Raw genomic sequence first — 14,771 nt, 5'->3', positions numbered from 1 at the left:
GAATACCTTTTTGGCAGCCATTACGTTGATTGACTATTGAACATGCTTGGTCCAATGTGTTACACCATTTATCCTGATAGCGACAATAACTAATTAGTTTGCATATCAAACGATATTGTTCAGCGCATATATATTGGTGTCAAGTTCATTCTTCGTCATGTTCTTAATTGGAGTTGACAGATTCCTAAATGCATATCTCACTGCCTCAAAGTGGAATGTTTATATAGGCAGGTAATTATCAAAATGTCTTTTTTATGCAAAACAAATGCCAATATTATGAAAAGAAACAATAGCGTTGAACAATTTATATATTTTGTAAAAGTTCCAAAGTTTCAAAGTGTATTAAAAACGCACTTAATCGCAAACTGAGTAATTAATAGTTACAGCTTATCTGAAAATAAATAAAACCTTTGTTTTAGTAAAGTGAACAGAACTCCGTTTACTGAAGATATATTTGATATCTTATCACTGTATTTTAAAAAGACCAAATGCGCAATATATGACTTAGAAAAGTGTCAAATTCATAATAGAAGGACTTTGCTTGCTTGGAGTTTTGGTTTGAATTTCGCACCTATTAAGGTCTGATTTATCATTTACTCAGTTCAAAAACATTATTAATTAAGCCGCGTTCTTAGAAAACTGGACTCAAATGATGGGCGTCAAGTGTCGTCCCATTTTAGCCTGTGTAATCCACATCAGGGACGACACTTTCGGCATTGATTGATTTTTTTCGTTAAAGGAAGTCTTATCTAAATGAAACTCCAGTTAAGGCGGCGGACTAGAAATATATCTTTATATACAGAAATACAGAATACAGACACGGTGATCAAAGGTGGTTTACATTCATGAAACACACAAGGAACTGATAAATAAATAAAACAAAAAAGATTGCATCTGTAGAAAGTATTCCCATAGAGTCAGTTTCTAAAACAATAAACAATGGCACATTTAACCGACATTGTCAATGTCACTGGTTTGAATTCTAAGCATGGTCCTATGCATGTTATTTGGTTTACAACGACCGTCAGGACCTACGAATTCCAAATATGGCTCCATCTGTTTTACAACTGTTAAAGGTAAAAGAAAAGGCATGGGTTTATAGTCTGAAGTTAATAAAATACTCATCTTCAGCCGACTGTCAAATTTACCCACCAATCACCGGGATATAAATCGTCCGTTTACATTTGGCGCAGTATCAAGACGGAGCATTGGCTTATTTTCCTCACAGTTACCCATTTATAATCCTGGGTGCCAACAAACATGCCCACATCGGCCCGATATTGGCTACATGATGGCATATCGGCAGAGGTTTGCCGATGTTGGGCCGACATCGGACCGACATTTATGTAAAAAAATAATATTTTGTTAAGAGTTAAGACCCTTTTTGCAATGTTCATTTTTAGTGAATCCATCTGGTTTAATCACATTTGAATAGATAGCATATTATAAAATTGATATGTATAGGGCAATGTCAGCCCGATGTCGGCCCGTGGTTATACAAATACTTGTAACTCGATATTTTAAAGTATAGTATCGTCCCAACATAGGCCCGATATCATAATTAACACTCAAGAGAAAATGTAATTTTTATTATTTTCTTTTGAATTACTTGTTTTATTAAATTTAATTGTCTATGTCTCTTTTAAAAAAAACTGTGAATGATACTTGGTATAAAATAAAAAATATAATGGGGTGTCAGGAATTACCCTAGTTGTTTCAATTGGCATGTGTGCGGTGAATCTGTCCCGGCGTTGAAAGTACTCAAATTAAAGTATGTTAACCCTCTAAATTTGTATAACATAATTTTATAAAATACCTTTCATTAAATAAATATAGTTTTCTTATTATTATTTCTTTCAATATGCGTTTGAAATATTTTACTTAAAAAAATATTCAGTTCTGCATGTTCATAAAAATATGCGGGATAAACTGCATTGAATTATTTCGAAACTATCAAGGTAAAAACACTCTCCCTGAACCGTTTTAGCTATTTAGGTTAGGAATCAAGATGAATTGTTTATTCACAAGATTTGACAATTTGTGTTAATGCTGTTTTTCTAAAATTATTATCTGTCATTGCATTTCACATGTTTTCGCGATTGCCTAATGTTTGTTTACTTTCATTGCATGTAAAATGAGGTCGCCAACCCTTTTGAACCCCTTTGATCCTGCATCATTGTTTCGACTTTATGAAAATGCAAGTTCGTCACACATATATCATATTCAGCTGAGTTGTATAAAAACTAGAATGCGATTGTGTTGGCATTTAAATTAGGCTGGTGTTGCTGTGTTTTAGGGTGGATTAACTGAGGAAGACATAAGCGATGTACCTGAAATATGCTTCGAATCGAGCCGGAGAGAATACTCCTAGATTGTAACGTTTGTTTAGAATTCAGGCGTTGTTGGACACTGCAGTTAACTTTTGAGCAATGATCCTGGGTCGAGAACATTGTTAACAACATGAATCAATACAAATGTGTAGTTATAATCTTCATATATGCGTTAAATATTGATGATAAAAGTATATAAAGGTATAAATGGTTAATTCATTGATGTTAGAATATATACTCAAAGATAAGTCCGATCGTCATCGAGTGTTGTGAAATGGAGAATAAAAGCATGTTTACTTTGGTAATACCATGAATTGATTTATAGTCCACTTTATGACATCAGTTTAATTTTGCAACGTTTATGTTATTTGAAATAATAGGTAAGGAGAGGTTTTCTGAATTTACTGCTGGATCGTTATGCTATCCGGCGTGAACAAACACACAACTAACAATACAACTTGCAACATCCTGTTGATTTGAGATACGAAAATATATCCGGTCAACCTTTTCAATGTTTAAACGTAGTAACATGATAAAATAATGTTTAATCTAAGAAGAGTAAAATATGTGTATAAGTGTGTTATTTTGTGTATCTTTCTTACAAGCTGCTCAGTTTTATTTTGGTAATTCCGAATACTAAATCACATCGCCTGAAGTAAGCATTGCAACCAAGGCATGATTAAAATAACAACATTTTGAATATTAAACTAACGTTTAATTAATGAAGCATCGCTAACATAATTATCATTAACTAAAATAACAACATTTTGAATATTAAACTAACGTTTAATTAATGAAGCATCGCTAACATAAATATCATTAACTATAGAAAGTTTATTCAAGAGTAATAATGACTTATGCGACACGACAGGAAACTGTAAAAATGAGAGTAAGCCTTTAAATAATTACAGATTTAAAACAATCGGAGTAATCTGTATACTTACATATCTATAGATATGCACAGCCAAAGTATACGTTATTCTGGATTCTATACCCTGCATTATATAGATTTATGCTCCTAAGATGCTTAACGAGTGGAATTATCATGTGTTTGTTATCGTGTTGACCTTATTTACAGCGACTTTCTTAAGGGTCAGTCATAAAATTGTAACCCATTTAATCCTCACTGATGTATTTACAATCTATGTCCATCGTATCTTACATCACCATTAGAGTATTTTTACTGTTTCTTAACTCATTTTTAGCGAGGCTGTTTTCGGAGAAAATCCGAGCTATTGTCATAGCCAGCTCGTCGTGTCGTGGAGCACCGATATGCACACTTAATTCATTATTTATTAAAAACATATTCAATAAAAAAAGTAAATAATTAAGATAATAGCACTGTAATTCAAATTAAAAAGAAATAAAAAGTATCTTCAGATTAATTTAGCAAAAATGTGGACCCTTCAAGGGAGAGTTTCTTGAGCATACTAGTATGTTGATGAATAAAGAGTTCTCTCAAATTCCTGAGTAAGAGTTACTGCGCATTGTATAAATAGAAAGTTCTGAGATCACTTCCTTTCTGGCATTGGATTCCAAGGCTTAAACATAAAGAAAAAAATAAAATTGAAAATCTACATTAATCTGCAGAGATATGTATAGTTATATAAAAAAATCATCACAAAATTTCTGGAAGAGGTAAACCAGCAGGAAGGAAGAGGAAAGCTTAGACAAAACTGCCAGAAAATAAGTAAACTAGAGTGTTGACAAGATTTTTTATTATATAAATATTAGGAAAAAGACCCCCCCCCCTGGTTGCCATATTGTTTTACCAATCCAAACCATTATCGAAATGAACTGTCGTATCCAGGAAACAAATGTTCTGACCAAATTTCATGAAGATTGGGCAAACAAAGTGTATTGTAGCTGTTGACATAATTTCACTATATACATATAGAGAAAACTGCCCCACCCCCTGGCGGACATGTTTTTACACCCATGATGACAATTTTCGAACTCGTCCGAGATATCTATAAAATCGATGTTTAGAAAATGGTGAATGATGTTTAGGCAAAACCTGTGACTTCTAGAGTGTTCACAAGCTTTTTTTCTATATAAATATAAAAAAATGACCCCCACCCCCCTGGCGGCCATGTTTTTTTACCGATCCAAACCATTTTCAAAAAATCAGCCGTCATATCTAGAAAACACATTTTCTGACCAAATTTCATGAAGATTGGACCAAAAATGTGACTTCTAGTGTGTTCACATGTTTTCACTAAATACATATAGAGAATACTGTCCCGCCTCTTGGCGGCCATGTTTTTTTTACCGATCTAGACCATTTTCAAACTCGTCCGAGATATCAATAAAACCAATGTTTTGACCAAGTTTTATGATGATTGGGCAAACATTGTGACTTCTAGATTGTTCACAAGGTTTATCTATATCCATATAATGAATACTGCCCCGCCCCCTGGCGGCCATGTTTTTCAACAGACAGAAACCATTTTTGAACCAACATATTATTTACGCAAACATTTTGACAAAGTAACATGAAGATTGAGCATCAAATGTGACTTTTACAGTGTTCACAAGGTGTGTTTTTTACCTAGTGATCTAGTTTTTGCCCCGCAAGACCCAGTTTCAAAATCAGTCGATGTATTAATGACACAAAGTTCTGACCAAGTTTCATGGAGATCGAACAATAAATGTGGCATCTAGAGTGTTCACAAGGCAAAATGTCGACGACGGACAAAAGGCGATCACAAAAGCTCACCATGAGTACGTTGTGCTCAGGTGAACTAAAATTACGTCGTTTTTACATAATGTTTATTTCGAACGTTGTGAAATTAAAACGGTATGAACAATGAAACACAATAATTAAAAGCATTGTTGTAAGCGATACGACATGAACATAAGCGGCGACACCAAAAATAAATTAATGGACATTTTAAATCTGTTTATTTTTGTCATTCATATGCTTTTACGCAGGTTTTTTAAATAAATTATCAAAGATACATTTGCATAAATCTTAAATTAAATTAATAATTTATAGTACATGATATGGCCGCGTATGTTACAAACGAGAGCGTTTATAAATTATCTCATTTTTAAAGAGACTACATATACAAACACAATGACATTTTGAAAGTATTTTTTTAAATATTGAAGTTTTTCAATTTATTTTTTGATAACAATCATTGGCTAACTGATTAATTTTTTAATATTATATATTTATCTTTGCTCCTTTTTATGTATATTGATTTTCAATGAAAGTATCCGAGATGACTTAATAAAACCATCAACACCTTAAATTAGCCTGGACGTGATTGACTTGCTATTGTCAGTGATAACATTTAATCCATTTAAACCTTCCAGATGTATTTTAGAACTATATCATATCAATATTTGAGTATTTTAATGTTTCTTAACACATTTTTTTATTATAAATAACTATTAACATGTTTTACTTGGTCTAAATGACCAGTGTAGATGAAATGTAATGCCGAGTCACCGGAGATGAGGCGCGTTGTTGGCGATAGGTTAGCTGCTCGGGAATTCAAATGCCATTGTTTAGTCTAGATCACCTGGGCTCTTGACCATTGGTATATAAGGAATATAAGGAGTATCCGGAGGAAACCCCACCCGCCCGGTATGGGGACCACCAACCAAATTAACATGCTTTCCTTGTTCTATCCCCGATCCCGGAAGCGTGCAAGTTATAATGGTGGTCCCCATACCGGACAGTGTTTCCGCCGGTTACTCCGTCTTCCCCCCGCAAATCAAGACCATGCCCAAATTGAAAATCTTGCAGTAAATATTGAAGCTATAATTAATAAATGTCCTGCCTAGTTTGTGTCTAGTAAATAAGTTAAGTAGAAGTAGTGGGACACACCGGGTTCACACGTAATAAAAACAGCTTCATGGGTTTCTTGAAAAGCCTAAAACCGTTTTTTTGGTTCACAAGATAAAATGACAGAACATCGAGTAAATTAATCCTCACACTAGAAGTTGCTTCAATTGCAAATCGTTTGACCATTTTGTTTGCAACTGCCAAGGGAACAACAGCACTAACAACATGTACATTTGTAAGGGACACGGTCGTCGGTTTTGTAAGCGGGTCGCTATTCGACCAGAAATGGAGACTCATGTTGTTGGTGTTGAAATCTTCATCAGTTAACGCCGTGTTAGCTCGTCAGAATGAATAATATAGTGTAAAAAAATACGTCATCAACGATGCCAACAATACCGAATGGGACAGGTTTTAATAACGAATTCTGTACCATTTATTGAAATATTTGTAAGTTGCGTACTTCGATGCGCTTAAAATATAAGTAATTTGCAGTATGTGACTAATCGAATGCCTATTCCCTATACAAACGATAAAAATATAATTTAAAATATCTTATTTACATGTCCTTCAAAATTGATTTAATTGGTATACGGATTGTGTTAATGTTTTGAAGGTTTTTCAAGCGATTGGCTTAAATAAAATTGATTCCTAACACTTATGCTTTTATACCATCCAACTTTATGGAGGAATATCGGATCAGAAATCAGTATTTCCGTTTATTTGTACTGATATAAATAAACTGCATCAAAATTGTGCAATCAGTTAGTGCTAAACATATATTAACACGTGTTTTGTGTATGCGTAAGATTTCGCGCAGAGGCCTTGTATATACCAAATACTTAAAAAGTTTTCGTCTATGCTTTTTGTTGATGTTTTTTATTTATAGATTCTTCTTGATTCGTATGATATGTATCGATGTTCATAACTAGAACTTTGAAAACAAAATGAACTGTGCCTTTTTAACCTTTATTCAAACTATAATTCTATGGGCCAAATGTATAATCGATATTTCATGATCATAATTAGGTTACATAAACTATCCTTTCAACAAGAAAACAAATACTTGCAGAAGGAATTAATGTAGTTTCACGATACGTACACGTTTTGTTGTAAGCGATATTGCGTGAACGTAAGCGGCGCCGACAAAAATAAACTATTTAACATTTTAAATTTGGTTGAAAAGAGCACCGATAACCACAATCCATTATCAATATTAAAAAACGTATACAATAAAAATAATAAATACATATTGAGATAATTAAATTGTTATTCAAATTTAAACGAAATTATAGAAAATTAAATTCATTATTGTTCGTTTACAAATGATCTACTACATGCTCTTAATAGTTGTAAGCAGTTTATGATAGTTACATGAAAAAAACACCATATGTTTCATACGTTTTCGCAACATCTCCAGTTCCCAACTGCAGCATGGCTATTAACTATTTATTTGTGCCATCGTTGGTAGCCTTGCAATCTTTCTTTATCCTACCTGTTTAATATCATTTACTATCATTAGGTCATATTAAACGATTTATGAATAAATATATTCCAAATACGTCTTGCTTTATCAATATTTAGGAACATACGAATGATTTTGTAATTTAAAGGTTATTCAAAAAAAGGGGAACACGTTTGAGGCAATTCGGAATATTGAGAATAATTATTTGGTACATTTTTCGTTGATTCTTTGATACAGAATACCATGGCAAACGAAAATGAGCAAACAAAGAAGAAAAATAAATGTAGTTTTACAGTTCTAAACCCTTTGAGTATTGCTCGCACCAATACAAATGCCTCTTGAACCCACCTGACATGTTATACAATATTAGAAATACTCTTAGGCCTAATATATCTAACACAAGTGACCACGAATGATCTTAAAAGAAAGCACTGTACATACACATATAAAAACATATTCAATATATAAGAATATTCGTAAACAAGGTCTACGTAATTAAAATATTTTGTCTCTATCTATAACACTTTCTGAAAATTGAAATACAACAACATGGTAGATAGGAACAGGAATATGTTCACCTGCATCCACGCTACAATCATGAGTCAAGCTGAAAATTTACAATAAATAGACATCACACAGAAAAAATCTCTCCTCAACATTCAACGAGCTCCTCAAATATTCATTTAAGGCGATTAAGTAATCTATCAGCACAAATACAGGACAGAACAAACAACACCACAGTGTGAAAAAAATGATAACAACTGCTATGAGGCATTCTTATATATATTCAAATGTTCTCCCGTTGACATGCATATTTACACCCTGAGTAGCAGATTGTCACCAGGATAACATTCTAAGCCCATTAATAAGACCCCCAATCATCCTAAACATGTGCCAGTAAGCTGCGTTATTCTTCGATTTAAGTTCCACTGAAAACTTATAGACACGCCAAGCTTTTGGCAAATTGCCTTCCAGCTCATAACAATGTCCTATCAGATTTAATGAGGTGTCGATATGATCGTTTTGGACTCTGAAAATCGCAGTCTGGAGATTCTTAAACGCAATGTCTTTGTCGCTGATTAATCCAGTAGTTCGAAATATTAAGTACTGTAGGTAATACATATATGGCAATGCATCAACCACTGCAAGGTCCATCCACTTCATAGGTAAATGTAGTTCACGACTGTACGCTTTATCCTCCGCCGTTACCGTTCTGTAGAACTCAGCGACAAGCTGCCAAGGAATACAATTGATTTCGTGTCTGCTAAAAATTGTGCTCACAGCAACCTCGTTTTGCAACATGTGTAGGAACTCTATCCGGCGTCCCATCATCTCTGGAACAAATATTTTTTTGTAACAAAAAAGGGCTTAAATATATTACTTTGTTAGAAATGAGAGCGTCTACTTGCTTAAGAATTGCAGCAGCCTCTTCAAAACGCCGTGCTGAGAAATATGTCGACGCCAATTTAAGACAACTCGATGTCACGTCGGACATCAGAGACTTATCACACAAAGTGAAAATCTCCTGCGGTAAGCTTTGATTGTTACCGATACACAGCGATGCTTTCATTGCAGCATGAATGGAATAATGGAATGGTAATTGAATAGAGACTGCTGAACGCATGTGTACCGTGCTGGTTTCATAAATGGTCTCTAACTGTTGAATGTACTGGGCATGGTCATTTATTACTTTTGATGTTTCTTCTGCTGCAAGCATTTTAATTTTGCCCCAATATATGCATGAATAGCGTACCATATAATTAAACATATTGCGGGCAACACCGACATCCAGTTCTTCGAAAGGAAGCCCATTTGTACTTTCTTTGGAATTCGATGATATGCGGTTACCAAGGTCGTCCATTTTAACATTATGCAAACAAGACACATCATTTAGGATCATATCCTTTAACAAATCTATCAAAACCGGAAACTCGTTCCTTTGAAGTTTACCTGCAAATAAATCCACATTTACCGTCGTATAGTGAGGGCAATATCGCACCTTTAACCACCTCCTTAATGTTGTCAAACAATATTTTAAACATTGGATAAGATTTTCATCTTCCCAGATGCATGGAGGTGACATTTCCACGCAATACAGGAACGTTGTTTTCAAGTGAATACATGTACGTATTAAAGTGTATATAACACTTCCATAGATGAACGGTTGTTGTATAAGAGCTATTCTCGAAAACAGTGGAACATCTACGCATGTGTTGTTATTTTAACTGATGTACTAAAATCATATGACTGAATGGGAAAACGTTGCGGTCGTGTCCTGCGTACAAGTTCTGTTTGTCTTTATATTAGATACTTGGAAATAATTCAAGCAGTTCCGAGCAAAATTCCTGTTCAACAATAATATGATTATTATAGTCGCCAAGTTTATAATGTTACCGAATGCAGAGTAGTTAAAACGTTAAACATCTATTTTATTACAGAGCTAAACAACATAATAAGTCGATGAAATGAGAACTCAGATGAATACTTATTACATGTTAACGCAGATTTGTTTATATATACAAATAACGTTATGTTTTACAAGCAAGTAACGTTCATGGTTATAAAGACAGTGTTATGCCGTTCAAATATATCAATTAATTTAAGTCCGAGAGAGAAATTTAGTCAATTATGTCAAATAATATGTATTAGTAATATCAATATGGATTCCTAAAGATTTGAAACAAAAGTCACCTTGGACGGAAGTTTATTTATATAGGGCGACATTTAATAAAACAAATTATTTCTAGCATATACTCTTGAGAATTATGCATAAATTCTTAGCACAAAATGTATCAAATACGTGCTAAGCTAATGACCATTTACCGTTATTTGGTATTATTATCCCGACATATAGATAGTTCCTTTAACCACAATGGTGATTTCTTTCAGTGTCTTGAGTTAGTAAGAACGTTTGGGTTTTAAGACATCAATGCTTTCTTCAAAATATAAATTAACTGTTTAATCATATAAGACGCGGTAAATTAACCAGAACACGTATATAAGAGGCTAAATAAACAAATGGTATAAAAGGTTCTATTAAATAAAAAATGTACTTTAAATTACTAGTATTTAAGTCGTTTTAACTATTCATTATTTCGAACATATATTTCTGATAGTCAAATGTTTCGTCATTTTCGTATCGTTCCTGATATTGTGCTAGTATAAAAGCTACATATACTGCGTCATTTGTCATATCAAGTTTAATGTGCAGCTGCATCTTAGGCGCTTTTTTTTAATTCCTGAATGATTGTCAGAGCTAAGCTGTATTTATCGCCACAATGATAGTTTATTGACCAAGACGCTTGACTTTTCCGTTCAATATAATGTCACGTAATCGTTCATAGTTCATGGACGACACACAGTTACTAGCAATGTTCAAAACTCTTAAATTACCGATGTGTAGCCTATCATTCGATATCTCGTCATGCACGTATTGCCAAGATGACGAGTTTTGCATTAACTACCATTTTCTCGTGCCGCGCATGGGACAAGTCGGTCCCTCTCTATTATGTTAATTTCTCTGCATAATGTAGGATAAAATATTCAACAACACCATATATCGGTTCTAGTCCAATTTAATGTCTGACTTAACTAATATTTCAGTTATACAAATACGTTGTGATTGCTACATGATTGTGTCTTTTTCCAACTGTCCACCTCAAGGTCTAAACGCTAACCGACTATTTCCCTCTAACATTCGCCCCGTGAAATTCAGTTATGAATCCCATTGGTCAGTGTTCTCGGCATGTTTATTTTTGATTGGCTGAATTACAACATAGGACTGATGAAGTAACTATTCAAGTATGTACACGCTAATCAGCGTTGTGATACAAATAAATAATGCAAATACAGCCTAAGGCTTGTGTCAACAGCATCGTTCCCCCTTTGTTGTTAAACATACACCAGATCCAACTATTTAATCTTTTGACCGTCATGCATACTCGCCATTGATATACTTGTCAATATTTCGTACATAAAGAAAACCCAAATATTTCACCTACAATTTCTAACCATAATGTGACACAACTTATCCTCTCAATTTGATTTTTATGTATTTTAGTATACAGAAAAATCTTTAAGAATTTAAGTATGGAAGTAAACGAAAACATATTAACACATACGATGAAAAAATCAAACACGAAAACATGAAAACATCAGTGACTTAAACATGTATATGATTTTTTAACGAATGTTTTTGCTGAAATAATAAAACGTCGGAATATGTAAATAGTCAATGTCAATCACAATGAAGTGGAATGCGTCACTGATTTGGAAAATCCAATACGAATAGCGTCCATTTTTGACATTTTTGCTGGAGGCGATGTGGCGTCTTGGTGAAGAGAATAGACGTCCGGTTGGAGAGTATGTGACATCTGGTTGTAGATGGTAACATGAAGTCGATTGAAGACGGCGGCTTCCGAATGAAGACGATGATTGTCAGTCGGAGAAGCTGTTGGTCTTCGGTTGTCGCACGATTTAGAATACTTTAAACGTGTATTTTACATTGTTCTGAAGAATGTCTGCGCTCATGACTGTAGCATCATAATAATTGTTTATGTACACGTAATTAAGGTAACACACACACACACATATATATATATATATATATATATATATATATATATATATATATATATATATATATATATAAGTTCATAGACGATAAAAATGGTCACCTAATATATGTACAAAGTACGCGCGATTTTCATCATCAAGTTCATTCATATCATCGTATCTTTGAAAATCATTTTCGACGACGCGTGAAATGTCCATTAACAGTCCTTTCGTTGTATGGTACTGATGCTGGTTCACAATTCAGATCAATGTCGACAATGTTGATCCTAATTGAAGTCGTCTATTACGTCATCTTATCCTCGACGGATACATCGTCGTCGAAGATATCTGTATGTCGATGACATATTCTTCTTCTGTGTCGGGGCGTTAAGATCTCATCACGATCTCAAATGCGTTATGAACGCATGTTGCTGCAGGCAAACCACGCCAACGAAGTCAGGAGCGCTGTTTTTCTCCTTAACTTGTATCGCATTGGCAAATCTTATAGGGTCAATTACATGAAATGATAAACGGGCCTTCTATTTACATATTTATCGTAAATGGAACTTGTTATATTAGCACTCAGATAATTTATCACACCTGCGATAATATACCCGAATAAAATGAATGTGCTAAAGTTAACGCTATTCTCATGACACAAATTTATTATGTTTTATTTCAACTATACGCATTTGTCAATTTAATAAAATGCATTGCGCTTTATTATGTGTTATTTACTTAGAGAACACAAATTTACAAACAAAATCCCTTGTCTTAATGTAGTTATTCTTATAAAGAAAGGAAAAAAACTATATATATGATCAGTATCAAAAATTTAATGAATCATAGCAATGTAGTTGTATCTTTTACATTATACTAATAAAAGGATTGCGTTGCTTTTAAGGATATTTACAAACTGTATAAAAATGTTATCTAAGCCGAAAATGGTTTTTACTTGAGCGCTGTAGGGCATAAGCTAGTGTAAGTTAATGTCGTTGTCAAGTGCGTTATCATAAGCTGGTCTGATACGCGTATATTTGTATAATGTATTATGTGCAAACATACCAAAGCGTCGGTCAATAGGATTAGATCGATATACAAATTGGGTATTTACCGTCCTTTGCGACAGGTGTGGTCTTTTTGTCATGTTTGTACCGATTGAGATATATACACAATTATCACTTTGGGAACAGGAAACCTCATTTCATTAAGCATACTTGATCAGATGTTATTTATGGACGAACCTCATTGTTAATTTGAAACCTAACACTGCGATAATCTTGGGAAATTGGAATCACACATAATCAAGGACTTAACTATGAAGCTTGCAATGCTTGTTGCCTTAACGAATGCTGCACGAGTTCAGTCGTTGCGTTTTTTAACTGTTGAAAATATAAAGAAGTTAAGAAATGAATTTGTTGTTCAGTTCTCTAGTTTGTTGAAACAAAACAGGCCTAACTATAATGTTTCATTTATGACTTTAACCCTTAAAGCGCTGGAGCTGAATTTTAAAGGCCTTTGCAAACAGTTTGGATCCAGATGAGACGCCACAGAACGTGGCGTCTCATCTGGATCCAAACTGTTTGCTATTCTGATAGTATTCTTTGAAAAAAAATGAAGAAAATGCTTATTTTAGAAATTCTGCAGACGACATTTTAGCAGAAGACAAATTACCCAGCATGCAAAGGGTTAAAAGGCCTACCCTCCAGATAGGAGACTATGTGTATTTACCGTTTTTAAAAGAGTATTTGTGTCGCACAAGAAGTGCAAGAAACGCCAATGGTTGTAAACAGTTGTTTATTAGTTATGTTAAGCCTTACGATGCAGTCAGTAAGGACACCATATCACGATGGATTCGCGTTATCATGACGAGAGCTTGAATCGATGTTCAGGAATTCGGAGCTCATAGTGTAAGGAGTGCAGCAGTGTCTACTGCTCATGCAAATCATGTACCAATATCAACAATTCTTGACAAAGCAGGGTGGTCAAATGAAAGAACTTTTGCAAAGTTCTATTGTAAGAAGATACAAAGCACAGATAAATTTCAAGATGGTGTCTTGGGATAAAGAATGCTGATTAATAGGAAACAAGGTATGCCGTTGTATCACATTATTTCTTTGAAATCTCATTTAAGAACGACAGAAATTCTTTAGACGAAATAGAATTTAAAAATTAAACGAGACTTACCTTGGTTTAGTTGACGTTTAATTTCAATTCTATGAGTTATAGAATTGATGGAGGGCTTAAATCCACCCACCCTCCCTGCAAACCAACTTCAAGGAAGTTTCAAATATGAAAATTTGACGATATTGTTCAAAACATTACTTTCATTTTTAACTGTTAATTTTTTATAATAATGTGAGAAACATCGGGTTTTGGAAACTGCTTTGCGCATGCGCAACATATCTCATTTAAGCCCTCCATCAATTCTATAACTCATAGAATTGAAATTAAACGTCAACTTAACCAAGGTAAGTCTCGTTTAATTTTTAAATTTTACTTAAGGGAAGCTACTACTAAAGGAATGCTAATTACTTGACTGAAAGGAATTAATAACTAAAGGGAAATAACAACTGGAGGGAGGTAACTACTTAAGGAATGTTACTTTACCAAAAGGAAGTAACTACAA

General features: G+C 33.8%; 1 long non-coding RNA gene across 1 annotated transcript; it reads right to left on the bottom strand.

Annotated features, from left to right (window-relative positions):
- Positions 1–7,078: 7,078 nt before the first annotated feature.
- Positions 7,079–9,695, bottom strand: LOC127841963 (uncharacterized). Its single transcript, XR_008031444.1, has 2 exons — positions 9,539–9,695; positions 7,079–8,922 (listed from the first exon to the last, which is right to left on the bottom strand). It is a non-coding gene; the product is annotated as an uncharacterized LOC127841963 (long non-coding RNA).
- Positions 9,696–14,771: the final 5,076 nt, after the last annotated feature.

This window comes from Dreissena polymorpha, chromosome 8 (genome assembly GCF_020536995.1).
Source record: "Dreissena polymorpha isolate Duluth1 chromosome 8, UMN_Dpol_1.0, whole genome shotgun sequence".
NCBI lineage: Eukaryota > Metazoa > Mollusca > Bivalvia > Myida > Dreissenidae > Dreissena > Dreissena polymorpha.
This window is presented reverse-complemented; position numbering and strand designations above follow the sequence as displayed.